This window comes from Carcharodon carcharias, chromosome 14 (assembly GCF_017639515.1).
Source record: "Carcharodon carcharias isolate sCarCar2 chromosome 14, sCarCar2.pri, whole genome shotgun sequence".
In the NCBI taxonomy this organism is placed as follows: domain Eukaryota; kingdom Metazoa; phylum Chordata; class Chondrichthyes; order Lamniformes; family Lamnidae; genus Carcharodon; species Carcharodon carcharias.
The window spans coordinates 147,148,169-147,171,285 of record NC_054480.1 but is presented as its reverse complement, the minus strand read 5'-3'; the positions used below and the strand labels follow the sequence as shown (position 1 = coordinate 147,171,285).

General features: G+C 46.7%; 1 protein-coding gene across 10 annotated transcripts in view; it reads right to left on the bottom strand.

Annotated features, from left to right (window-relative positions):
- Nucleotides 1-20,671: 20,671 nt before the first annotated feature.
- The window catches only part of LOC121286814 (transcription factor 4-like), a 126,814-nt gene continuing 124,368 nt past the window's right edge, over nt 20,672-23,117 (bottom strand). For all 10 annotated transcript variants that reach the window (XM_041203871.1, XM_041203868.1, XM_041203865.1 and 7 more), the window contains one exon: nt 20,672-22,571. The gene's annotated coding sequence lies outside the window, so the exon portion shown is untranslated. The remainder of the gene's footprint in view (nt 22,572-23,117) is intronic.

The window sequence follows — 23,117 nt, the reverse complement described above, 5'->3', positions numbered from 1 at the left end:
CACCTAGAGGAGAGAGAGAGAGGAGGACCCTGGGACAGTCAGCAGCACCTAGAGGAGAGTGTGAGAGGAGGGCCCTGGGACAGACAGTCAGCAGCACCTAGAGGAGAGTGTGAGAGGAGGACCCTGGGACAGTCAGTCAGCAGCACCTAGAGGAGAGTGTGAGAGGAGGACCCTGGGACACTCAGCAGCACCTAGAGGGGAGTGTGAGAGGAGGACCCTGGGACAGTCAGCAGCACCTAGAGGAGAGTGTGAGAGGAGGACCCTGGGACAGTCAGCAGCACCTAGAGGAGAGTGTGAGAGGAGGACCCTGGGACAGGCAGTCAGCAGCACCTAGAGGAGAGAGTGAGAGGAGGATCCTGGGACAGTCAGCAGCACCTAGAGGAGAGTGTGAGAGGAGGACCCTGGGACAGTCAGCAGCACCTAGAGGAGAGTGTGAGAGGAGGACCCTGGGACAGTCAGCAGCACCTAGAGGAGAGTGTGAGAGGAGGACCCTGGGACAGTCAGCAGCACCTAGAGGAGAGTGTGAGAGGAGGACCCTGGGACAGTCAGCAGCACCTAGAGGAGAGTGTGAGAGGATGACCCTACGACAGGCAGTCAGCAGCATCTACAGGAGAGAGCGAGAGGAGGACCCTACGACAGGCAGTCAGCAGCACCTAAAGGAGAGTGTGAGAGGAGGACCCTACGACAGGCAGTCAGCAGCACCTAGAGGAGAGAGAGAGAGGAGGACCCTGGGACAGTCAGCAGCACCTAGAGGAGAGTGTGAGAGGAGGACCCTGGGACAGTCAGCAGCACCTAGAGGAGAGTGTGAGAGGAGGACCCTGGGACAGACAGTCAGCAGCACCTAGAGAAGAGTGTGAGAGGAGGACCCTGGGACAGTCAGCAGCACCTAGAGGAGAGTGTGAGAGGAGGACCCTGGGACAGTCAGCAGCACCTAGAGGAGAGTGTGAGAGGAGGACCCTGGGACAGTCAGTCAGCAGCACCTAGAGGAGAGTGTGAGAGGAGGACCCTAGGACAGGCAGTCAGCAGCACCTAGAGGAGAGTGTGAGAGGAGGACCCTGGGACAGTCAGCAGCACCTAGAGGAGAGTGTGAGAGGAGGACCCTGGGACAGTCAGCAGCACCTAGAGGAGAGTGTGAGAGGAGGACCCTACGACAGGCAGACAGCAGCATCTACAGGAGAGAGCGAGAGGAGGACCCTAGGACAGGCAGTCAGCAGCACCTAGAGGAGAGTGTGAGAGGAGGACCCTGGGACAGACAGTCAGCAGCACCTAGAGGAGAGTGTGAGAGGAGGACCCTGGGACAGACAGTCAGCACCTAGAGGAGAGAGTGAGAGGAGGACCCTGGGACAGACAGTCAGCAGCACCTAGAGGAGAGTGTGAGAGGAGGACCCTACGACAGGCAGTCAGCAGCACCTAGAGGAGAGTGTGAGAGGAGGACCCTGGGACAGTCAGCAGCACCTAGAGGAGAGTGTGAGAGGAGGACCCTGGGACAGTCAGTCAGCAGCACCTAGAGGAGAGTGTGAGAGGAGGACCCTGGGACAGTCAGTCAGCAGCACCTAGAGGAGAGTGTGAGAGGAGGACCCTAGGACAGGCAGTCAGCAGCAACTAGAGGAGAGTGTGAGAGGAGGACCCTGGGACAGTCAGCAGCACCTAGAGGAGAGTGTGAGAGGAGGACCCTGGGACAGTCAGCAGCACCTAGAGGAGAGTGTGAGAGGAGGACCCTACGACAGGCAGACAGCAGCATCTACAGGAGAGAGCGAGAGGAGGACCCTAGGACAGGCAGTCAGCAGCACCTAGAGGAGAGTGTGAGAGGAGGACCCTGGGACAGACAGTCAGCAGCATCTAGAGGAGAGTGTGAGAGGAGGACCCTGGGACAGACAGTCAGCACCTAGAGGAGAGAGTGAGAGGAGGACCCTGGGACAGACAGTCAGCAGCACCTAGAGGAGAGTGTGAGAGGAGGACCCTACGACAGGCAGTCAGCAGCATCTACAGGAGAGTGTGAGAGGAGGACCCTGGGACAGTCAGCAGCACCTAGAGGAGAGTGTGAGAGGAGGACCCTGGGACAGTCAGTCAGCAGCACCTAGAGGAGAGTGTGAGAGGAGGACCCTGGGACAGTCAGTCAGCAGCACCTAGAGGAGAGTGTGAGAGGAGGACCCTAGGACAGGCAGTCAGCAGCACCTAGAGGAGAGTGTGAGAGGAGGACCCTGGGACAGTCAGCAGCACCTAGAGGAGAGTGTGAGAGGAGGACCCTGGGACAGTCAGGAGCTCCTAGAGGAGAGTGTGAGAGGAGGACCCTAGGACAGGCAGTCAGCAGCACCTAGAGGAGAGTGTGAGAGGAGGACCCTGGGACAGTCAGCAGCACCTAGAGGAGAGTGTGAGAGGAGGACCCTACGACAGGCAGTCAGCAGCACCTAGAGGAGAGTGTGAGAGGAGGACACTGGGACAGTCAGCAGCACCTAGAGGAGAGTGTGAGAGGAGGACCCTGGGACAGTCAGCAGCACCTAGAGGAGAGTGTGAGAGGAGGACCCTGGGACAGTCAGCAGCACCTAGAGGAGAGTGTGAGAGGAGGACCCTAGGACAGGCAGTCAGCAGCACCTAGAGGAGAGTGAGAGAGGAGGATCCTGGGACAGTCAGCAGCACCTAGAGGAGTGTGTGAGAGGAGGACCCTACGACAGGCAGTCAGCAGCACCTAGAGGAGAGAGAGAGAGGAGGACCCTGGGACAGTCAGCAGCACCTAGAGGAGAGTGTGAGAGGAGGACCCTACGACAGGCAGTCAGCAGCACCTAGAGAAGAGTGTGAGAGGAGGACCCTAGGACAGGCAGTCAGCAGCACCTAGAGGAGAGTGTGAGAGGAGGACCCTGGGACAGTCAGCAGCACCTAGAGGAGAGAGTGAGAGGAGGACCCTACGACAGGCAGACAGCAGCATCTACAGGAGAGAGCGAGAGGAGGACCCTGGGACAGTCAGCAGCACCTAGAGGAGAGTGTGAGAGGTGGACCCTGGGACAGTCAGCAGCACCTAGAGGAGAGTGTGAGAGGAGGACCCTAGGACAGGCAGTCAGCAGCACCTAGAGAAGAGTGTGAGAGGAGGACCCTAGGACAGGCAGTCAGCAGCACCTAGAGGAGAGTGTGAGAGGAGGATCCTGGGACAGTCAGCAGCACCTAGAGGAGAGTGTGAGAGGAGGACCCTGGGACAGTCAGCAGCACCTAGAGGAGAGCGTGAGAGGAGGACCCTGGGACATTCAGCAGCACCTAGAGGAGAGTGTGAGAGGAGGACCCTGGGACAGTCAGTCAGCAGTACCTAGAGGAGAGTGTGAGAGGAGGACCCTGGGACAGTCAGCAGCACCTAGAGGAGAGTGTGAGAGGAGGGCCCTGGGACAGACAGTCAGCAGCACCTAGAGGAGAGTGTGAGAGGAGGACCCTGGGACAGTCAGTCAGCAGCACCTAGAGGAGAGTGTGAGAGGAGGACCCTGGGACAGTCAGCAGCACCTAGAGGAGAGTGTGAGAGGAGGACCCTAGGACAGGCAGTCAGCAGCACCTAGAGGAGAGTGTGAGAGGAGGACCCTGGGACAGACAGCAGCACCTAGAGGAGAGTGTGAGAGGAGGACCCTACGACAGGCAGTCAGCAGCACCTAGAGGAGAGTGTGAGAGGAGGACACTGGGACAGTCAGCAGCACCTAGAGGAGAGTGTGAGAGGAGGACCCTGGGACAGTCAGCAGCACCTAGAGGAGAGAGTGAGAGGAGGACCCTGGGACAGTCAGCAGCACCTAGAGGAGAGTGTGAGAGGAGGACCCTAGGACAGGCAGTCAGCAGCACCTAGAGGAGAGTGAGAGAGGAGGATCCTGGGACAGTCAGCAGCACCTAGAGGAGAGTGTGAGAGGAGGACCCTACGACAGGCAGTCAGCAGCACCTAGAGGAGAGAGAGAGAGGAGGACCCTGGGACAGTCAGCAGCACCTAGAGGAGAGTGTGAGAGGAGGACCCTACGACAGGCAGTCAGCAGCACCTAGAGAAGAGTGTGAGAGGAGGACCCTAGGACAGGCAGTCAGCAGCACCTAGAGGAGAGTGTGAGAGGAGGACCCTGGGACAGTCAGCAGCACCTAGAGGAGAGAGTGAGAGGAGGACCCTACGACAGGCAGACAGCAGCATCTACAGGAGAGAGCGAGAGGAGGACCCTGGGACAGTCAGCAGCACCTAGAGGAGAGTGTGAGAGGTGGACCCTGGGACAGTCAGCAGCACCTAGAGGAGAGTGTGAGAGGAGGACCCTAGGACAGGCAGTCAGCAGCACCTAGAGAAGAGTGTGAGAGGAGGACCCTAGGACAGGCAGTCAGCAGCACCTAGAGGAGAGTGTGAGAGGAGGATCCTGGGACAGTCAGCAGCACCTAGAGGAGAGTGTGAGAGGAGGACCCTGGGACAGTCAGCAGCACCTAGAGGAGAGTGTGAGAGGAGGACCCTGGGACATTCAGCAGCACCTAGAGGAGAGTGTGAGAGGAGGACCCTGGGACAGTCAGTCAGCAGTACCTAGAGGAGAGTGTGAGAGGAGGACCCTGGGACAGTCAGCAGCACCTAGAGGAGAGTGTGAGAGGAGGGCCCTGGGACAGACAGTCAGCAGCACCTAGAGGAGAGTGTGAGAGGAGGACCCTGGGACAGTCAGTCAGCAGCACCTAGAGGAGAGTGTGAGAGGAGGACCCTGGGACACTCAGCAGCACCTAGAGGGGAGTGTGAGAGGAGGACCCTGGGACAGTCAGTAGCACCTAGAGGAGAGTGTGAGAGGAGGACCCTGGGACAGTCAGCAGCACCTAGAGGAGAGTGTGAGAGGAGGACCCTGGGACAGGCAGTCAGCAGCACCTAGAGGAGAGAGTGAGAGGAGGATCCTGGGACAGTCAGCAGCACCTAGAGGAGAGTGTGAGAGGAGGACCCTGGGACAGTCAGCAGCACCTAGAGGAGAGTGTGAGAGGAGGACCCTGGGACAGTCAGCAGCACCTAGAGGAGAGTGTGAGAGGAGGACCCTGGGACATTCAGCAGCACCTAGAGGAGAGTGTGAGAGGAGGACCCTGGGACAGTCAGTCAGCAGCACCTAGAGGAGAGTGTGAGAGGAGGACCCTACGACAGGCAGTCAGCAGCACCTAGAGGAGAGTGTGAGAGGAGGGCCCTGGGACAGTCAGCAGCACCTAGAGGAGAGTGTGAGAGGAGGACCCTGGGACAGTCAGCAGCACCTAGAGGAGAGTGTGAGAGGAGGACCCTGGGACAGGCAGTCAGCAGCATCTACAGGAGAGAGCGAGAGGAGGACCCTACGACAGGCAGTCAGCAGCACCTAGAGGAGAGTGTGAGAGGAGGACCCTACGACAGGCAGTCAGCAGCACCTAGAGAAGAGTCCTGTGATTTGTACACCCTGTGCTATGTGGGAAATCCTAGATGCTCCTGGCCGTCTGGATGACCATGTTTGGAGGAGGTGCCACAGACTGGAGCAGCTCGAGCTCTGGGATTGGAGCTTGAGTTGTAGCTGGGGGGCGCTGCGGTGCATTGACAAGGCTGAGAGGTTCGTGGATACCACGTGTTAGAACATGGTCACCCCGCAGTTTAAGGAAGTGCAAGCAGAGAGGGAATGGGTGACCACCAGACAGAAGAAGTGGGCCAGTTAGGTAGTGAAGGAATTCCCCAAATGCATCACACTCACAAACCATTTATTGGCCTTGGAAAATGCTGAGAGTGACGGTTCCTCTGTGGAGACCAACCAGAGCAGAGGCCATGGCACTGTGTGTGGTCCAGCTGCTCAGGGCAGGAGGAAGAAGTGTGGAAGGGCAATAGTGGTAGGGGATTCATTAGCGAGGGGAGTAGACAGGCACTTCTGCGGCTGTAGATGTGACTCCAGGAGGTATGTTGCCTCCTGGGTGCCAGGGTCAAGGATGTTACGGAATGGCTGCAGGGCATTCTGGAGGGGGAGGGTGAACAGCCAGAGGTCATGGTCCATGTTGAGACCAATGACGTAGGAAGGAAGAAAAATGAGGTCCTGTAAACAGACTTTAGGGAGTTAAGTAGGAAATTGAAAAGCAGGACTTCAAAGGCAGTAATCTCCAGATTACTCGTGGTGCCACGCAGTAGTGAGTATAGGAACAGAAGGATAGAGTAGATGAATGCGTGGCTGGAGAGATGGTGCAGGAGGGAGGGCTTTAGACCATTTCTGGGGGAGGTGGGACCGTTTCTGGGGCAGGTGGGTCCTGTACAAGTTGGACGGGTTACATCTGAACAGGGACAGGGCCAACGGTTTGTCTAACGCTGTTGGGGTGGATTTAAACTAAATTAGCACGGGGATGGGATCCTGAAAAGTAGTTCAGAGGGGAGAGAAGCTGAGATGGGATTAGAAGTTAAAACGCTAGTAAGTGAGTCTGAAGGCAGAGGAAACATGGGCTAGATATGAAAGAAGTGAGTTTAGCAAAGACTAAATGGAATATATTTTAATGCAAGGAGCCTGAGAAATAAGACAGAGGAGCTGAGGGCACAGATAGGCACGTGGGAGTATGATATCATAGCTATGACCAAGACCTGGCTAAAAGGGCAGGATTGGCAGCTCAACATTCCTGGTTATAGGATATTCAGAAGAGATAGAGAGGGGGATAGAAGAGGATGGGGAGTTGCAATATTGATCAAGGAGTCAATTATAGCAGTGAGGAGGGATGTTATCTTGGAAGGATCATCAAATAAAGCCATATGGATAGAAGTAAAAAACACAAAAGGGGAAAACACACTGTTGGGTGTGTACTATAGGCCTCCAAAAAGTCAGGGAGAGATAGAGGATCAAATATGTATCAAATTTCAGAGAATTTAAGAATAATAGGGCAGTAATCATAGGGGATTTTAGGTACCCAATTATTCACTGGGATAGTTTAGTGTGCGAGGTAGGGAGGGAGCAAAACTTTTAAGTTGCATCCAGGAGAACTTTTTTAGCCAGTACGTAGAAAGCCCAACAAGGGAGGGGGCAGTTCTGGACCTAATATTCGGATATGAGCCCGGGCAATTGGCAGGTGTATCAGTGGGGGAGCATTTTGGAGATAGTGACCATGGCCAGGATTTTCCAGTCGTCGGGCAGGCTTGGCGTGATCGGGTGGGGGTGGACGCAGAGCTGACTACTGCCCGCGATTGGCCCCGGACTACGATTTCATGTGGGCTGGGTGGATCGCGAGCAGTAGCGCTCTTTCACATGCATGCGCGGAGCTGACTCAGGAAGAATGAAGCACTTCTTAAAAAAATATATGAGGGCATTAAAAATTTCATGAAACATGTCCCCTCATGTGACTGTGTCACATGAGATGGAGCATGTTTTCATTTTCAAAATAAAAGTTTTTATTTCATCAGTATTAGCTTTAGGAAACCTCATCCCGCTCGTGGATGAGGTTTCCTAAAAAATGTAAAGGCCGTTTGGCCTTTTCACCTGCCCACCAACTGTTAGACAAGCAGCATAAAGTTCAACTTAATTACCTAGTTAATGGCCTCAACTGGCCTTTCAATTATTACCGCTAAATGAACTATCGCATGAGTTCGCGATGACATCATCACGCATTGTTTTACATTCAGGCGTGTTGGGTGTGCACCTGTAATGCCGAATGTAAAAATCTGCCCCATAACTCAGTTAGATTTAGGATAGTTATGGAAAAGGATAAGGTTGGACCAGGAATAAAAGTTCTAAACTTGGGAGAGGCTAATTTTACTAAGATGTGATGCGATTCGGCCCAAGTGGACTGGGAACAGCTACTTGCAGAGGAATTCAAGGAGGAAATAGCGAGAGCAAAGGGCAGATATGTTCCCACAAAGACAAAGGGGGTGGGGGAAGAACCAAGTCCAGAGAACCCTGGATGTCAAGGGACATAAAAGTTAGGATTAAGGAAAAAAGAGAAGCTTATGGCAGATACTGAGGGCTCAATACAGCAGAGTCCTTAGAGGAGTATAAGAAGCGTAGGGGGATCTTAAAAAGGAAATTAGGAAAGCTAAGAGAGTGCATGAAAAAGCATTGGTGGGTAGAGAAAAGGAAAACCCAAATGTTTTTTTTTAATATACAAAGAGCAAGAGAATAATTAGGGAAAGAGTAGGGCCAATTAGAAACCATAGAGGTAATCTGTTTGTGGATCTGGAAGATGTGGGTACAGTCCTCAATGAATACCTTCCATCAGCCTTCACAATGGAAAAGGATGATGCAGGTATAGACATCAGGGTGGAGGACTGTGAAATATTAGAGGAAATTAACATAGAAAGAGAGGAGGTACAAGTGGGTTTAGTGGCCTTAAAACTGGGTAAATCAGCAGGCCCGAATGAGATGTATCCCAGGCTGTTGAAGGAGGCAAGGGAAGAGATATCAGGGACCCTGGCAGTAATTTTCAAATCTTCTCTGGCCACAGATGAGGTGCCTGAGGACTGGAGGACTGTTAACGTTGTCCCATTATTAAAAAAGGGAGGAAGGGATAGACCAGGAAACTACACGCCAGTCAGTCTAGCCTTGGTGATGAGGGAGTTACTAGAAAGAATTCTGAGGGACCGAATATATCTGCACTTGGAGAGACAAGGATTAATCAGGGATAGTCAGCGTGGATTTGTTAAGGGAAGGTCGTGTTTGACAAATTTGATGGAATTTTTTGAGGAGGTAACCAGGAGTGTTGATGAGGATAATGCATCTGATGTGGTCTATATGGACTTTAGCAAGGCTTTTGATAAGGTCCCTTATGGCAAACTGGTCAAGAAAGTAAGAGCCCATGGGATACAAGGCAAAGTGGCACGTTGGATTCAAAATTGGCTGAGAGGCAGGAAGCAGAGGGTGATGGTAGAGGGATGTTTCAGTGACTGGAAATCTGTTTCCAGTGGAGTTCCGCAGGTTTGGGTGCTGGGGCCCTTGCTGTTTGTGGTGCTCATAAATGATTTGGGCTTAAATGTAGGGGGTATGATCAAGAAGTTCGCAGGTGACACAAAAATTGGTGGAGTGGTAAATAGTGAGGAGGATAGCCATAAACTGCAGGAGGATATCAATGGACTGGTCAGGTGGGCCGAGCAGTGGCAAATGGAATTCAACCTGGAAAAGTGAGAGGTAATACACTTGGGGAGGGCTAACAAGGCAAGGGACTACACTATGAATGGTAGGACCCTGGAAAATACTGAAGATCAGAGTGTGCATACTCTGCTTGGTACATATCCATAGATCCCTGAAGGTAGCAGGGCAGATAGATAAGGTGGTCAAGAAGGCATATGGGATGCTTGCTTTTATTAGCTGAGGCATAAGGGAGGTAATGCTGGAACTGTATAAAACGCTCGTTCGGCCACAACTGGAGTACTGCAGTTCTGGTCACCACATTATAGGAAGGATGTGATTGCACTGGAGAGGGTGCAGAGATTTACCAGGATCCTGTCTGGGCTGGAGGGTCTGAGCTATGAGGAAAGATTGGATAGGCTGGGGTTGTTTTCCTTGGAGCAGCGAAGGTTGGGAGGGGACCTGATAGAGGTGTGTAAGATTATGAGAGGCATAGATAGGTTGAATAGGAAGGCACTTTTTCCATTAGTAGAGGGGTCAATAACCAGGGGCATAGATTTAAGGTAAGAGGTAGAAGACTACGAGGGGAGTTGAGGAGAAATTTTTTCACCCAGAGGCTGGTGGGATTCTGGAGCTCACTGTCTGGGTCAGAAACTCTCATAACATTTATGAAGTATTTAGATATTCACTTGCGTTGCTATAGCCTCCAGGGCTATGGGCCAAGTACTGGAAAATGGGATTAGTGTGGTCAGATCTTTGTTGACCAGCACAGACATGATGGGCCAAACAGCCTCCTTGTGTGCTGTTGACGTCTATGACTCTACGTTGGTTGCAAAAAAACTACCCTGGCAGGCTTCAGAGTTTAAAACAAAAGGAAAAGTTTTTATTGACTTAAAAACCCACCCAGGTAAAGATGTAAAAATATTTTAAAAGATAAACCCGTGTCCAACCTTCACGGCACACATACACACACACGCATGATTACAAGATACACAGGAGGTAGTCACTTTCTTAGCCAAATTAAAGTACAATGCAAAAAGAAAGAAAAGATTTCACTGTAGTGAGTCCTTCACTGATATCTGTGGCTGTGGCAGATTTTTCTCCATGGTGGTCTTGAAATTTCAGAAGTTGAAGCCTATGTAAAACCATAATTGCTGGAGATGATTTATTTTTAGAACATAATCCGTCTTTTTCAGGAATCAATAATTTTTGCACCCGAGGTTCCTTTTGATGGAAATTCTTTGTGTCTATGGATTCTTAGCTTTAATGAAGAAAGGGCCTTTACTTGAGGGAGAAGGGGAGAGGCAGAGAGTTATTGCCCCTCTAGCAGGTTCTTCTTGGCTGCTGTTTTAGCAGCTTGTGTGCTGTATTAAAAGAGATTTCAAAAATGGTTACTCCAGTCACCTTCGCATTTCAAAAATGGTTACTCTCTCCCCAAAATGATTTCAGAAAAGATTTGCTTAGCTGATGTCTGAACCAACCGTGGCTATTGTTCCATGGCTGATAATGTCCCAACCATTATCTTTTGAATGATTCATGGTCCATCTTGATGAGATAGGAAGAACACCTTTCCCTGTAACTATTGTCCTAGACTTTGGCTGGAATTTTCCAGCTCTGTCGTGGCTGCACCCGCCTCGGGAGGTTCAGTGGCCCAGCCAAAAATCCATTGACTTTTGACAGGACCGGATGATCCAGGTGGGGGTGTGGGGCCAGAAAATCCCATCGTTTCTACTTAAGAAGAAGTCTGATGGAAATGCAAATATGAGGTCCAGTGCAGTTTCAACAAATCTTTTGAAGTAGTTCTTGACATCAGCATGTGTGAAATTCCATAGAAGGTTGTCATGTATGTCTGAATTGTAATTCACATCGAAACTTTCCAGAAACTGGTCAACTTGCAATACCAGACATCAGGTGATTTGTGGCAGCTATCTTAAGTCAGTGTCATTCCTTGCTTTTAAAAAGGATTTTTAAAAACATTTTAATATATGTTTGAGCAGCCAATGAAATTGAAGATTAATACCACTTATGCATAAGTCACACCATCGTGACACACTACAACAACATATCAAAGAGAACTGTGCAAACAACTGAACCAATGTGATCTGTTTTGCTTTATACTAATCAATTCAATGGTGAGAACTGTATTGTGCACTTCCATGCCTTTCTCTCAGCAACCAATACCAATTGTCTAGTTTATAAAGCTACAAATAATGGCTCCGTTCAAGTGCAGAGACTGGTAACATGAAGGATCCCTTCAGCCTAGCGATGAACCCCACATAGGTCTCCATTTTCCCTCAAACTCATCCACGGTACACAGCTTCTGCTTTCTCTCTCTCTCTCTCTCTCTCTCTCTCTCTTTAGGTACAATGCCCTGAAAGGGCTTTGGCAACCATGGACTTTGGGCTGGTCTATGGTTACGCTTGGCAACGTACTGTAGCAACTTGTTGTCTTCTGCTGACCAGGAAATTCTCACATTCTTACCACCTGCCATAGGCATATCAGAAGGATTTACAGATTGACAATCAGTCTGTTTGGCCATGTCATGACACACCTTCTATGGCCATCAAAGTCCTGAAATGGGACTTTAACCCAGAGCTTCTGGCCCCGAGGTTGGGACACAGCCACTGCACCACAAGACCTCCCTCCTGCTCTCTATTGTAATATGAACAAAGCAACTTTTAACTCCCATGTGAGTTGAAATTACACAGTTACCACTCTATCACATCAATTTAAGTCTGCCATCATCACCCCCCACCCCCCCCCGCCCTTAAGAAGTTTGACCGACAAGCCCTCTAGTCCTTGCAAATTACTGCTTTATCTCCAACTTTCCTCTCCAAAGTGCTTGCACCTTATCATGCCTTGATTCCTCCCCTGCCTGCTGGTCTGTCCAGGTCTGGATAAGCTGGTTTCCTCAAATTAAAAAAACTGGGAACACCAAAGCTACTGTCTTTAGCACTCACCACCAATTTCATTTGATCATTACCTCAGGTCGAACTAGACTATTCACAATATTGGCATCGTATTTGAATCTGAGCAGAGCTTCCCCCATATCCTATGCACCATAAAATGGTATACTACTACCCCTTTAACATAGATTAAGACAGGGGTGGAGATGGCCAGTCTGTTGCTGGAACCCTCATTCATACTTGTGCTACCTTCCATACTTGATTATTCCAATGTTCTCCTGGCCTGTATCCCTTTTTCCATAAGCTTCAGCTCCTGCAGAACTACTGCCTATATCCTAACCCATACCAAGTCCTGCTCACCCTCAACCCTGTACTCACTGACCTACATTGATTTCTGGTCCAAAAATATTTCAGATTTAAAATTCGCATCCTGCCGTTGAAATCCCCTCAATGTCTCACTCCTCACCATCTCTTTCACCTTCTCCAACCCTCCACGAACACTACATTTCTTGTTCTGATCGCTTAATAACTTCCCACCTCCTCTGCTCCACGATTGTTGGATATGCCTTCTGCTATCTAGGCCCCAGTGCTCCAAATTCCTTCCCTAAAACTCTCCCTTCTTTCGAGGCCCTTCTTAAAATCTACCTATTTGGCCAAGTTTTTAGTCAGCCCAATATTTCAATTTCTGTCTGATTGCACTCCTGTTAAATACTTACTTACGTTAAGGGTGCTATATAAAGCAAGTTGTTGAAGACTCATGCCTGTGATATTAGCAATGCTGCTCCCCTGTGGAAAGAGCCACAGCAAATGCTGTAATCTGACACAAGAGGGCAACTGGGCCAAATCTATCCAGTTTAAACTATGACTAATCTAAAACACATCTTTAGCTAAGGGAGAATGGAAGAAATGCTGCCCACTGAGTGTTATGCACCACCTCTCTTTATAGAGCGTGGGCCAAAGGCTGTAAAATGAGCCACATCTGGTTTAAGGCACTGGTTACCCCATAGCACACATCTAAATTTCATTATAACATTACCCTTTTTTGCTCTGCCTACCTCTTACTTTGCAGCACATGCAAATCAGAAGATGATGGATTTATAGATACAGCAATTGAAGATTTTGCAGTCAGTGCTTGTCCCAGTAAAACCTAAGAGGGTAGAATTGCTTATTTTCCTATTTATATAGTCTTAACTAATCCAGGATATGTAAACAATTGATGAATCATTCTTGTTATGAGTGCTTCATGCTGTCAATTCCCTTCTTTTAATTTCAGTCTCTGTTGCCTCCCAACATGCCAATACTGTACATGTGGATGAAAGGTCACATGATCAAGATGGCCTCAAGCAGAGCACAGTAGTTTCTTTCACTTGGTTGGATATAGTTTTGTAGGTGAAGGTTCAGCAGAAGATTTTGCTTTTTTTCCTTAAAAATCGTTTTCAGTGCCTAGTAAAAATAATTTGCATATAGGATGCACTGCCGTGTTACTTATTTTTTTCCTTGAGGTCTGTATACGAGTTAACAAAACAGAAACAATGCTAAATGATTAATGTTGTGGCGGGGGGTGGGGGGGGGGGAAGGCAACTGAAAGTCCCACAAGAGGATATTGCTGCACAGTAAGGAAAATTCAGGTGATATGGAACGAACCAGGCATTAAAAACCTAAGTTATTCTAAAAACTACTTGAAATAAAATAATTAAGTAAAAAGGCTTTTAAAGAATTCTCAGTAGCATTTTCTTCACAGGGACATGCTAATCTGATATCCAATGTCAACAGGATACAAGAAAACTATGAAGGAAAATCTCTTATGAAGGACTTCTATATCTGTAAGCAAATTTTTAAAAAAATCAACATCTGGAACCAGATCTCGGGAACCAATGCTAACTAGTTCTAACCACATCTCTGAAAATTGAAGGGATAACAGTGCATAATACTTTTAGTCAAAGGACCGGGCAGGCATCTGCTACTGTGTCCAGCTCTGCACTGGGCGGGAAGGGCCGAGTGTGGGCCGCTGGGTCCAACGGCGTCCCGGAGGCCAATTTAAAAAATGGCCCAGCAGCCCCTGAAAGGCTGCCAGGGAAGGACGACTGTCTGCTGTTGTAACAATGGAGTTGAGTGCGGCTGGAAACACCAGGCAGGAGGGCAGGTTGGGTGGGTACTCAGCCCCCTGCTTTTCTGATGAGTGCCTTGCTGTCGTCCTGGAGGAGGTGGCTACCAGGAGGGACACCTTTGTCCCCGGAGATGGGAGGCGGCGGCCACCACAATCCACCCATAGAGCATGGGAGGAGGTGGCAGCCCTGGTGAGCAGCTGTAATGTAGTGCGGTACATATGGGTGCAGTGCTGGAAGCACTTCAATGACCTGCTGCGCTCAGGGTGAGCGCTGCATTGGCATGGGTCAGTGGGCAGAATTGTTAAGGTCTGGCCATCCCCCCCCATGGACCTCAGGGGTGTTAAGAGTCTGAGAGCCAACTGTCAGTGACACCAGAGCTGGCCAAGGGCATGAGCCCTGGCTGCTTGGGCTGAGTGTCTTGTGGCTCGAGAGCCATGACTCGGATGTGCCCTGCAAGGTGTTCCTCAGCTGGGTTTGGCCAGGCTGCAATGATGCTGCAGGTAGAGAGTGGACTAATCAATGCTCCTCTGTCCTTTCAGAAGACGAGCCATAACCAAGCCAAGAGGACATGTACAGACAGAGGCCCCACCCAACCTGCCACTGCTCTCCTGGTTCGAGCAGGACGTCCTAGAGCTGGAGAGCTGGCAGACTCCAGATGCAACTGGGCATGGAGAGGCAGGGGAGCCAGACGAAGGTAAGAGCTCAATGCACACAGGTGAGACTTTCGGATTGTGCAGCCATTCTAGTGCAGTCTCCTCATTGATGGGAGCCTCGACCTTGGCATCCCCACTGATCGTTAGAAGATGACATCACCGTGATGCAGATCTCCATTGTCTCAGCCGTGTGTCTGGCATGCACAGTGACAGTGTGATGACTTTAATTAGTGACATGTCCTTCTTCTCCCTTTTAGGTTCTCCGGACCCCGAAGGGCCATCCCTGACACCTGTGTCACACCCACTCTCTGAAGCAGGTATCAGTGCAGATACCAGCACCTCGGTGGGCATTAAAGCAGTAGCTAGTATCTTGGTTCACACTGGTGAGTACACATTCCTTCATGAACCACCTCTTCAATGGATAGCCCTCGTCACCCTGCAGCCATCTGTCCAGTTGGGTTGGAACACTGAAGAGCCTCGGCACCTGTGTCTCAGGGCGTACACATCGTGGGAGCTGCCTGGGTACCTTGCACAGACTTGCAGAATCTGCATACTGTGGTCACACACTATCTGCAAATTCATGGAGTGAAATCCCATCCTGTTGATGAAGGCACCGGGCTCACCTGCTGGTGCCTTAATGGCCACGTGTGCAGTCAATGGCACCGTGGACACGGGGAGCCCAGCAATCATGGCAAAGCCTCTGGCTCGCTCAGCCTGGCTGGCCTCATCTGTATGGTAAAGAATAAAGGTCAGTACCACCTGAACAGAGCTTCTAGCACTAGCTTGACAACTATGGGTAGCTGATTGGGAGACTCCACAAAGATTCCCCCGCTGAGACCTGGAAACAGTTAGAAGCATAGACGTTGAGGACCACTGTGACCTTCAGAGCCACTAGCATGGGGCATCCCACCCACACAGTCAGAGCTGATCTCAGGCCCCTATCATCTGACAAATAGAGGTCATGGTCTCCCTTGAGAGGCAGAGCCTCCTTTGGCATTGCACCTCAAACATATTGAAGTAGCTGCATCACTGCCTGTAAACCCTGGCACCAGGAGAGTGGTGTCTTCTGTGGGCCCTTCCACCTTGGAATACCTGCAGAAGCCTGGCAGACAGCAATGCTAAGAACAAAGCCCTGAACAGAGATGAAGCTGCCAAGTACCAATAAGCAACCAGCTGCAAATTATCTCCATAACTGCTCACTACTCACACTGGCAATGCTGCTGACCATTTTTATCCCACCCTTGGATGAGGTTGTGAAAATTTTGATGGGCTGCCTGCCCATGTAACAAACAGAAAAGTCGCAGGGGCAAGATAAAATCACAGTCAGACTGTTAAGGACCTTATTGGTCTGTTAATTAATGACACCCACTGAGCAAAATAGCACGTGAGTGCGCAATGATGTTGGGATGCTCACCCCACGTCATTCTGCACTGTTTTACTCACGCTCGAGTGGGGCACGCGGCCACCCGCAGGGTGAAAAATAGTGCCCATGGTGATCCAATTGCATCCTTAACACCACTTTCCCGCATAGCCCCCATAACCCAGTTTCCTTGCAGATCAAAAATCTAACTCAGCTTTGAAGATATTCAATGACCCATGCTCCACTACGCTCTAGGACAGATTATTCCAAAGACGACCCACCCTGAGAAAAAATAAGCTACATCCTGTGACAAATATCTAGTTCATGTGACTATCTTAGAGGTAATGTTTAGTTCAGAGAAGATTATTATGAAGATAGTAGCTAAAATACTGGGCTTGACAGATTGCCAGAAGACCTAAAAGAAAATGATAGTTCAGAAGGTTACCCAAGTTTATTTAATAGTCAGAAGAGAAAAGCTGGAGCCATAAAATAGCAGGTGGGCTTACTTAGCTGGAGAATTGGAGGCGTGATGTTTACACTGTTTGCAAAGAAATGCAACCCAGAGATGTTTTATTTTGGGAGTTAGAGCTAAATTAGTTTAAAAGCATTCAATGAACTTGAAAGGCTACGATGTCATGGAGATGAGCAGAGCTGAAGAAATATCTCTAGTTTCAATTTATCTGCATTTGCCGGGGGGGGGGTTGTTGCAGTTTGGACCTCGTGTGGTTTGCAGCTTAGAGAGAAGCCTTGGAGTTGTTAGCAGGCACCAAGCATCTAGGGCTCAGAGAAGCCCTGGGAGCCATTTATACCTTGGTGTAGCCAGGAGTCTGGAGCTCAGAGAAACCCAGGTCTGTGGCAGCTTAGTGAAGATAGTAGTCTTCAAGAGTTGGAATTGTGCTGGTAACTAGAGATGGGAGTGAATTCCATGAAACTCAATCTCAGAAAAGATTGAACCATTGGGAGGTGAGTAGTTGTAGCAACAATCCAAATCAGAGATATTCATCAGATTCCTCTGCCTTTGTATCAGTTTACACTAAGAACTCAATGTTCCAGCCTTGGCCTGTATCTCTTAAGCATACATCACTCCTTGTCCCTATTAGGACCCACTGCACCTTACTAATTACATGCTGGGAGCTGATTTTTACATTCCCTTTTATATTGAATGTCAATCCATTCTCATACTCTTTGCCAATCGTCTTTTCCTCTTCACCTCCCCTCTCAGCCTAAAGTATTTGACCTGGTTCTCACTTGAACTCACCTGATACACATTATACACGCTCTTTTAAAAAAAATCAATCTCTATCTTCCTAGTCATCCAAGGAGCCATGTTATTGGCTCCCTTACCTTTTGCCCTGGGTGGAACACATCTCTTCCTTGAAAAAAATCATCCATTGTTCCGTTAGCTTTTCCCGTCAGTCTCTGGCTCCGCTTTACCCTGTCTAGATCCCTTCATATCACATTGAAATTAGCCCTCTTTTAATTTAGAAATTCAATATTAGAATGCTCCTTGGTCTTCTCCGTTACAAGTCTAAACCTTATATGACAATTGCTCTTACCCAAATGTTCCCCCATAGCTCTCCCCCTTCAGCCTAACATTATCCCAATCAATGTTTGAATAATTAAAGTCCTCCAGCATCACTCTTTAGTTCTTGCACATCTGTTCCTCAATCTCTCTCTCCCCTATAGAATACTCAAGTAGTATGATCTTACATTTTTTGCTTTTAAACTCAAAACCAAATGGTTTCTGTCCTTGCCCCCCTCAAGGTCGTTCACTTTCCAATACTACAACATTTGTCCCTAATCAGTGCAGCCACCCCACCTCCCATTTTTCCTTCTCTACCTATTCTGAACATTTTATATCCTTGTCCGTTAAGTTTCCAGTCTTCACCATTTTTAAGCCATAATTGTGTTACTGCCACATTATATTCCCAGACTATTTGTGCCAGTAGCTCACCAATCTTGTTAACCACACTTTGGGTGTTTATGAACATGTATTGCAATCCTGTTTTTGCATTACTCGTAGTCCGTCTTAGTCTGCTCCTATCTGATATGGTACTACTTTCTTCGCTAGTATTGTCCAACATGCTCACTTTATGCACTATATTGTTCTTTCCTACTTTTATATGCTGGTGCCATTTTCCCAGTTAATTTAGGTTAAACCCCTCCCCAACTACACTGGTGAAACTCCCATGAAGGCCCCAGGGCCAGTCCAGCTTCTGGCTCACTTCCTTCTCCCTGTAGAATATTCTGCACCCTCTCCATTATGTCCTTTCCCTGCACCAGGGAGGGAACACACCAGGCAGGGCTCACGATGACAGTTACAGAAATGCTTGTTACCCTATGGAAGCTCCTACAACAATTGCATTTCTAGGCTTTGTTGTTCCCTCCTGCACAGTCTCTTGCCCATTGGACCATGGTCTAGGCTGCACTCCTTCAGGGTTTTGTCACTCCCAGCAGTCTCTAATACTGAGTATGCTTTGAGAGTGGCACACACCCTGAAGACTCCTGCACTATCTGCCTCTTTCCACTCTTCTGGCTGGCCTATCTTCACCTTTCACTGCCTGTGAGGTGACCACATCCAGGAAATTCAATTCCTCCCCACGGTGACTCCAGCTGACCCTCCAGCTCTTCCAACACCTGTGGTCACCCAAGACACATGAAATGTTTTGAAATCCCACATGACATAGGAGTTGCATGCATAAAGTGCCAGATGCCCATCCATGATGTAAAAAAATTGTTCCCTCTTTGACAAACTAGTTAGTGCTCAATTTGAACTATTAATTTTAATTAATTTGCTTTACAAGCTCCAGTTTACTGCTCTTCCCCAAAGCAGGCAGGAAGAGGAGATGATTCACTCCATTGACCTGGTTGTAGCCGAACCCGAAATGGAGGGGTGGCAAAGTTACGTTCTAACCCATTAGCACATCGGAAGTTTTACACAGCATGGAAGAAAACTGAGCACTAATCGGAAATAGACCGCTGACATCTATATGCATGTTTCAAATATTAATTGCCATATATAAAATGTCATTCAGCAATGATACAGTTTAAAACACTTTTCCAAACTGCCCAAGCATTTTATAACCCATTCCAGTGCTGGACGCTTTAGAATATTACAAACCATAGCAAATTTTACATAAGGGCACTGTCTGGAATTGAACAACAATGGACTGTCCTTTAAATAGCTACCGTCACAGTAGCAACGTTTAAAAAAAGCCTGATAAGCCTAATTTTCATGTTGTGGTGGTGAACATGCAACAAACTACATATTACACAACAATGGTTGAGGTGAATTATAAGTCTCAAACATTCAATGCCTGTTGTGTGTCCAAAGTACAGGGTTAATTCCAGTGAACAAATCCAAGAACCATGGAGAGGAGAACTCTTGAAGAAAATAATTCACTAAGATAACTCAGGCTCCAGAGTACTTCATGTAATGTAATCATAAAAACTAAACATTTAGTATCAATTAAATACTACCTGCATGGTCCTTTTCTAGAATAACAATATAACCACAAATTCTCAGCAGAAATAGTACAGGTGCAAATATACTGGAAGAACATTGAAATTAGCCTCCACAACATCAAAACCCATGGGTTATAAACCTTTATTTTATCAAATATTTGTATTCTGAAGTATGGGAACTAACCAGGATGATATGCAATGCAGAGAAGCCTGCAGCAACAGTTCTGAGATATGGAATATGGAGGTGCATGAGGTGACGGGTTAGGTGGACCTGAATCAATAATGAATGAAACAATTTTTGTTCTTCCTGAATGGCTGTAGCATATATCTTAAGCCCAGCAGAAGATGCAGAGTTTTTTTTTATATAAAAATAATTTCTAGCAATTTTTCTTAAAGCTGAGTGCTACCGTAACTAAGTGGGATAAAGAGCACTCCAGAGGCAAACACAAGTCACAAGATTAGAAACAAAAAGTGGAGAAAAACAAAAGGCTAGAGAGGAATAAATTATGTTTATCTGAAAGATTAAATGGGGGCCTCATTTAATATCTCATCTGAAGAAAGACACCTGAAACAGTGCAACACCCTCAAGTATTGCACTGGTGTCAACCAAGCTTACATGCTGAAGTCTCTGGAGTGGAACTTGAACCCACAACACTGACTCAGAGGGACATGTGCCACCATTAAGCCAAGGCTTCTATTTTAATGAGAGAGTGCGAGCGCACGCGCGAGAGAGAGAGCAACAAAGGAAGAAAGAAAAAATGAGTGATAATGCAAGTGGACATTCCAGTACCAATATCCATAACCAGTAGAGAATTGTTTTGTTGGACCTGCTCGAAAAAACATTTCACAGCCACTGACCTGTAGCAAAGTTTCAAATTTCAACTATTTTACAAATAATCAACATTTTACTTCAATTAACAAGTCATAACTGACACAGTCAATATGTACAAAAAGTTGCAAATGAGCAAATGGGTGTAATTACAAACTTCTGAAAGCATGTTGCCAGTTAATGCAATCATTGAGATTAGGCCAGAAAAACATTTTTGAATGGGGTACTTTTTGCTCTTATTCTCTAAAAAAAAAAGATAAAAAGTGAAAGTAAAGGGTACAGATGTAAATAACACTTTTCCAATATATATTTGCTAATTTACACAGTGAAAAAGTTAAATGAAGCTTCTTTAAATTTAAGGTAAACCCTTTATTACAATGACATTGGGTATACAAGATTAAACTGACATTAAAAAGGAGGGGCATTCCTGTTATAAAAATGGCACATTTATTGCTACATTACTGTTATATACATGACAGTTCTCATTAGCTACTAAGACAAAAGGAAATGATTCAAACTACTTTTCTGAATACTCCAGCCAGCTGTTTTGATGCTTGTACAAATACAAAAAAAAACACAAGGAACTTGAGGCACTCAGCAACACAATCAGAAATCTAATTGTGCAACATTTAAGTACTGTATGGGTGCTAGAAGAAGCCTTACCTAAATGTAGTAAAATAAACTTCTGGAATCAGACATTGAGTAAAAATCTACAAAAAGTAACATTCAGAATCCAAGACATTTTCAAGATTTATGGTATAAAAGGATCGCTGTTGTGAAAATAAGCCAACTTTTTTCCTTAAATTTCACTTTGTAAGGGTATACTGCAAGTCTTTTCTTAGCAAAAAAAGCACTAGACAAAAAAGAGGCTTTTAATGAAATGTTAGGCACTGGTCATTTTTCATTCTGTTCACATTGCATCACAAGTACAAGAATGAAAAGGCCACGTAATTTTTTTTTAACTATTACATACATCTGCAATACTCAAAATGAGCTGAGAAATGTCACTGCACAATATTTAATGCAGTTCTAGAAATGTCAGGCATTTTACCCTAAAATGTCAAAAACTTTGTTCATTCAGTCCCACGGTTTCGGTGCCCGTTTTCCACTTGTTCACATCTTTTTTTTTTAAAAAATAAAAAAAAGTTATGTCAAAAGTACTGTGTCTTCTGCTTGGCTGGTGAAAGTCTGTGAATATGTTCTCAGTGGAAGACTGATTCCGTGTTTTATTTGTAATGGGTTCGTTTCCACAGTACACAGGCTGCTGCAGAAATGAATTCAGCTTGGCATAATGCAAGCCACTGATAACGCAAGTTGCTCACATCCTTATTAGATTCCACAACCAATTCATATGAATTTTAAACATTTAAACAGTTCATTGTGCAGGAATCCTACAAAAGGTGGAATTTTTTCCCACTCTTGAATAAGTCCATGACAAACTATGGTCATACAATACCTAGAATCTGCAACATTACCTGTTGCAATATGAAAGCCTTCACAGACTTTTCAATTTCTAAGTACACACTATGCCCAGCTACCTTAAAAAACTACAATGTAAAGTCTAATAATGCAAAAATATAGTTTTGCTCATTTTACATAAAATAACTCCCTACAAATGAATGAACTAGCTTTTGTAATGCACTCATTATGTTGGCCCTCCAGATATACCTGATCGTAAAGGCAGGGCAAGAGAAGGTCTGTAGAATATTTTGTCCGTTGGCTAACAATCCTTCCCAGCCAACTACCAGGGAGACATGGAGTGGTCGCTTGTGTGTCAATTGAGTAAGACAAATATTTTTGCTGGGAATGCTGCAAACCAAGGACACCAAAAGTTCTCTTTTTAAAACAATAAGACCAATTGCTTACAAAACAAGCAAAAAAGGACTTTTGAAATTTTGTTCCAAAACAACCTCACATCCTTGCAAGTTTCATTAAAACATACTGGGATTTAAAATAAGCTTAGGCACTAACTCCTTTTTTCCACTGTGGGGAAGATTTTTTCTTTGGGCTGTAGAAAAAACCTTTTTTGCAGCACAGAGATCCAGTACTTCAATGATATATGACGACTTTCCCCCTTTTTTTCTTAGATAGATACAGCAAATGCATATGTTCACATCTGCAATTCTGATCCAGAAAGGATTTGTCAGTTTATCATCTTTTTGGCAGAACAAGGTTTCTTCCTTAAAGAGAAAGATGACATGACGTGTCCCTCTTGCTCACCACCTTCAGTTAAACCAGGCAGATGGAGCTGTGGGGGGGAAAATATTAATTGTTAGAATATTTTACTTTATGCACAGTATACACAATTATCTACACTCATTTAGCACTATATAAAAATCTATGCATAAAGACATCTCTTGCTCAATAAAACCAATTCTCCACAAAATGCTCATTTATGATGAATTCACAGCAAATTATTGAAAATATATTGTGCAATTATCTATTCTACACAAATAGGAATTAAAGGGAAGTCGTGTTTTTCGTTGGAAAGACACTTTTAAAGCGATCCAATTGAAGCTTTCAACATTATGAACTAAATGGGCAAAACTGATCAAGGGAAATGGTCCATTGTGATGAAGATTTAAAATACTGGAGTGAACAAACAAAATAATTAAAACAACACAAATAATAGTTATGGAATAAGTTATTGGGGAAGGCCATTGAAATGACAATATAAATGGTTTCAGGGGATAAATGAGGGAAAAAAAATCCAAAATGGAAATTATTCCTAGTTACTTAAATCTGCTTATTGTGTTAGACTGGGACTGGACAAATTCAAATTAGACAGTATTTT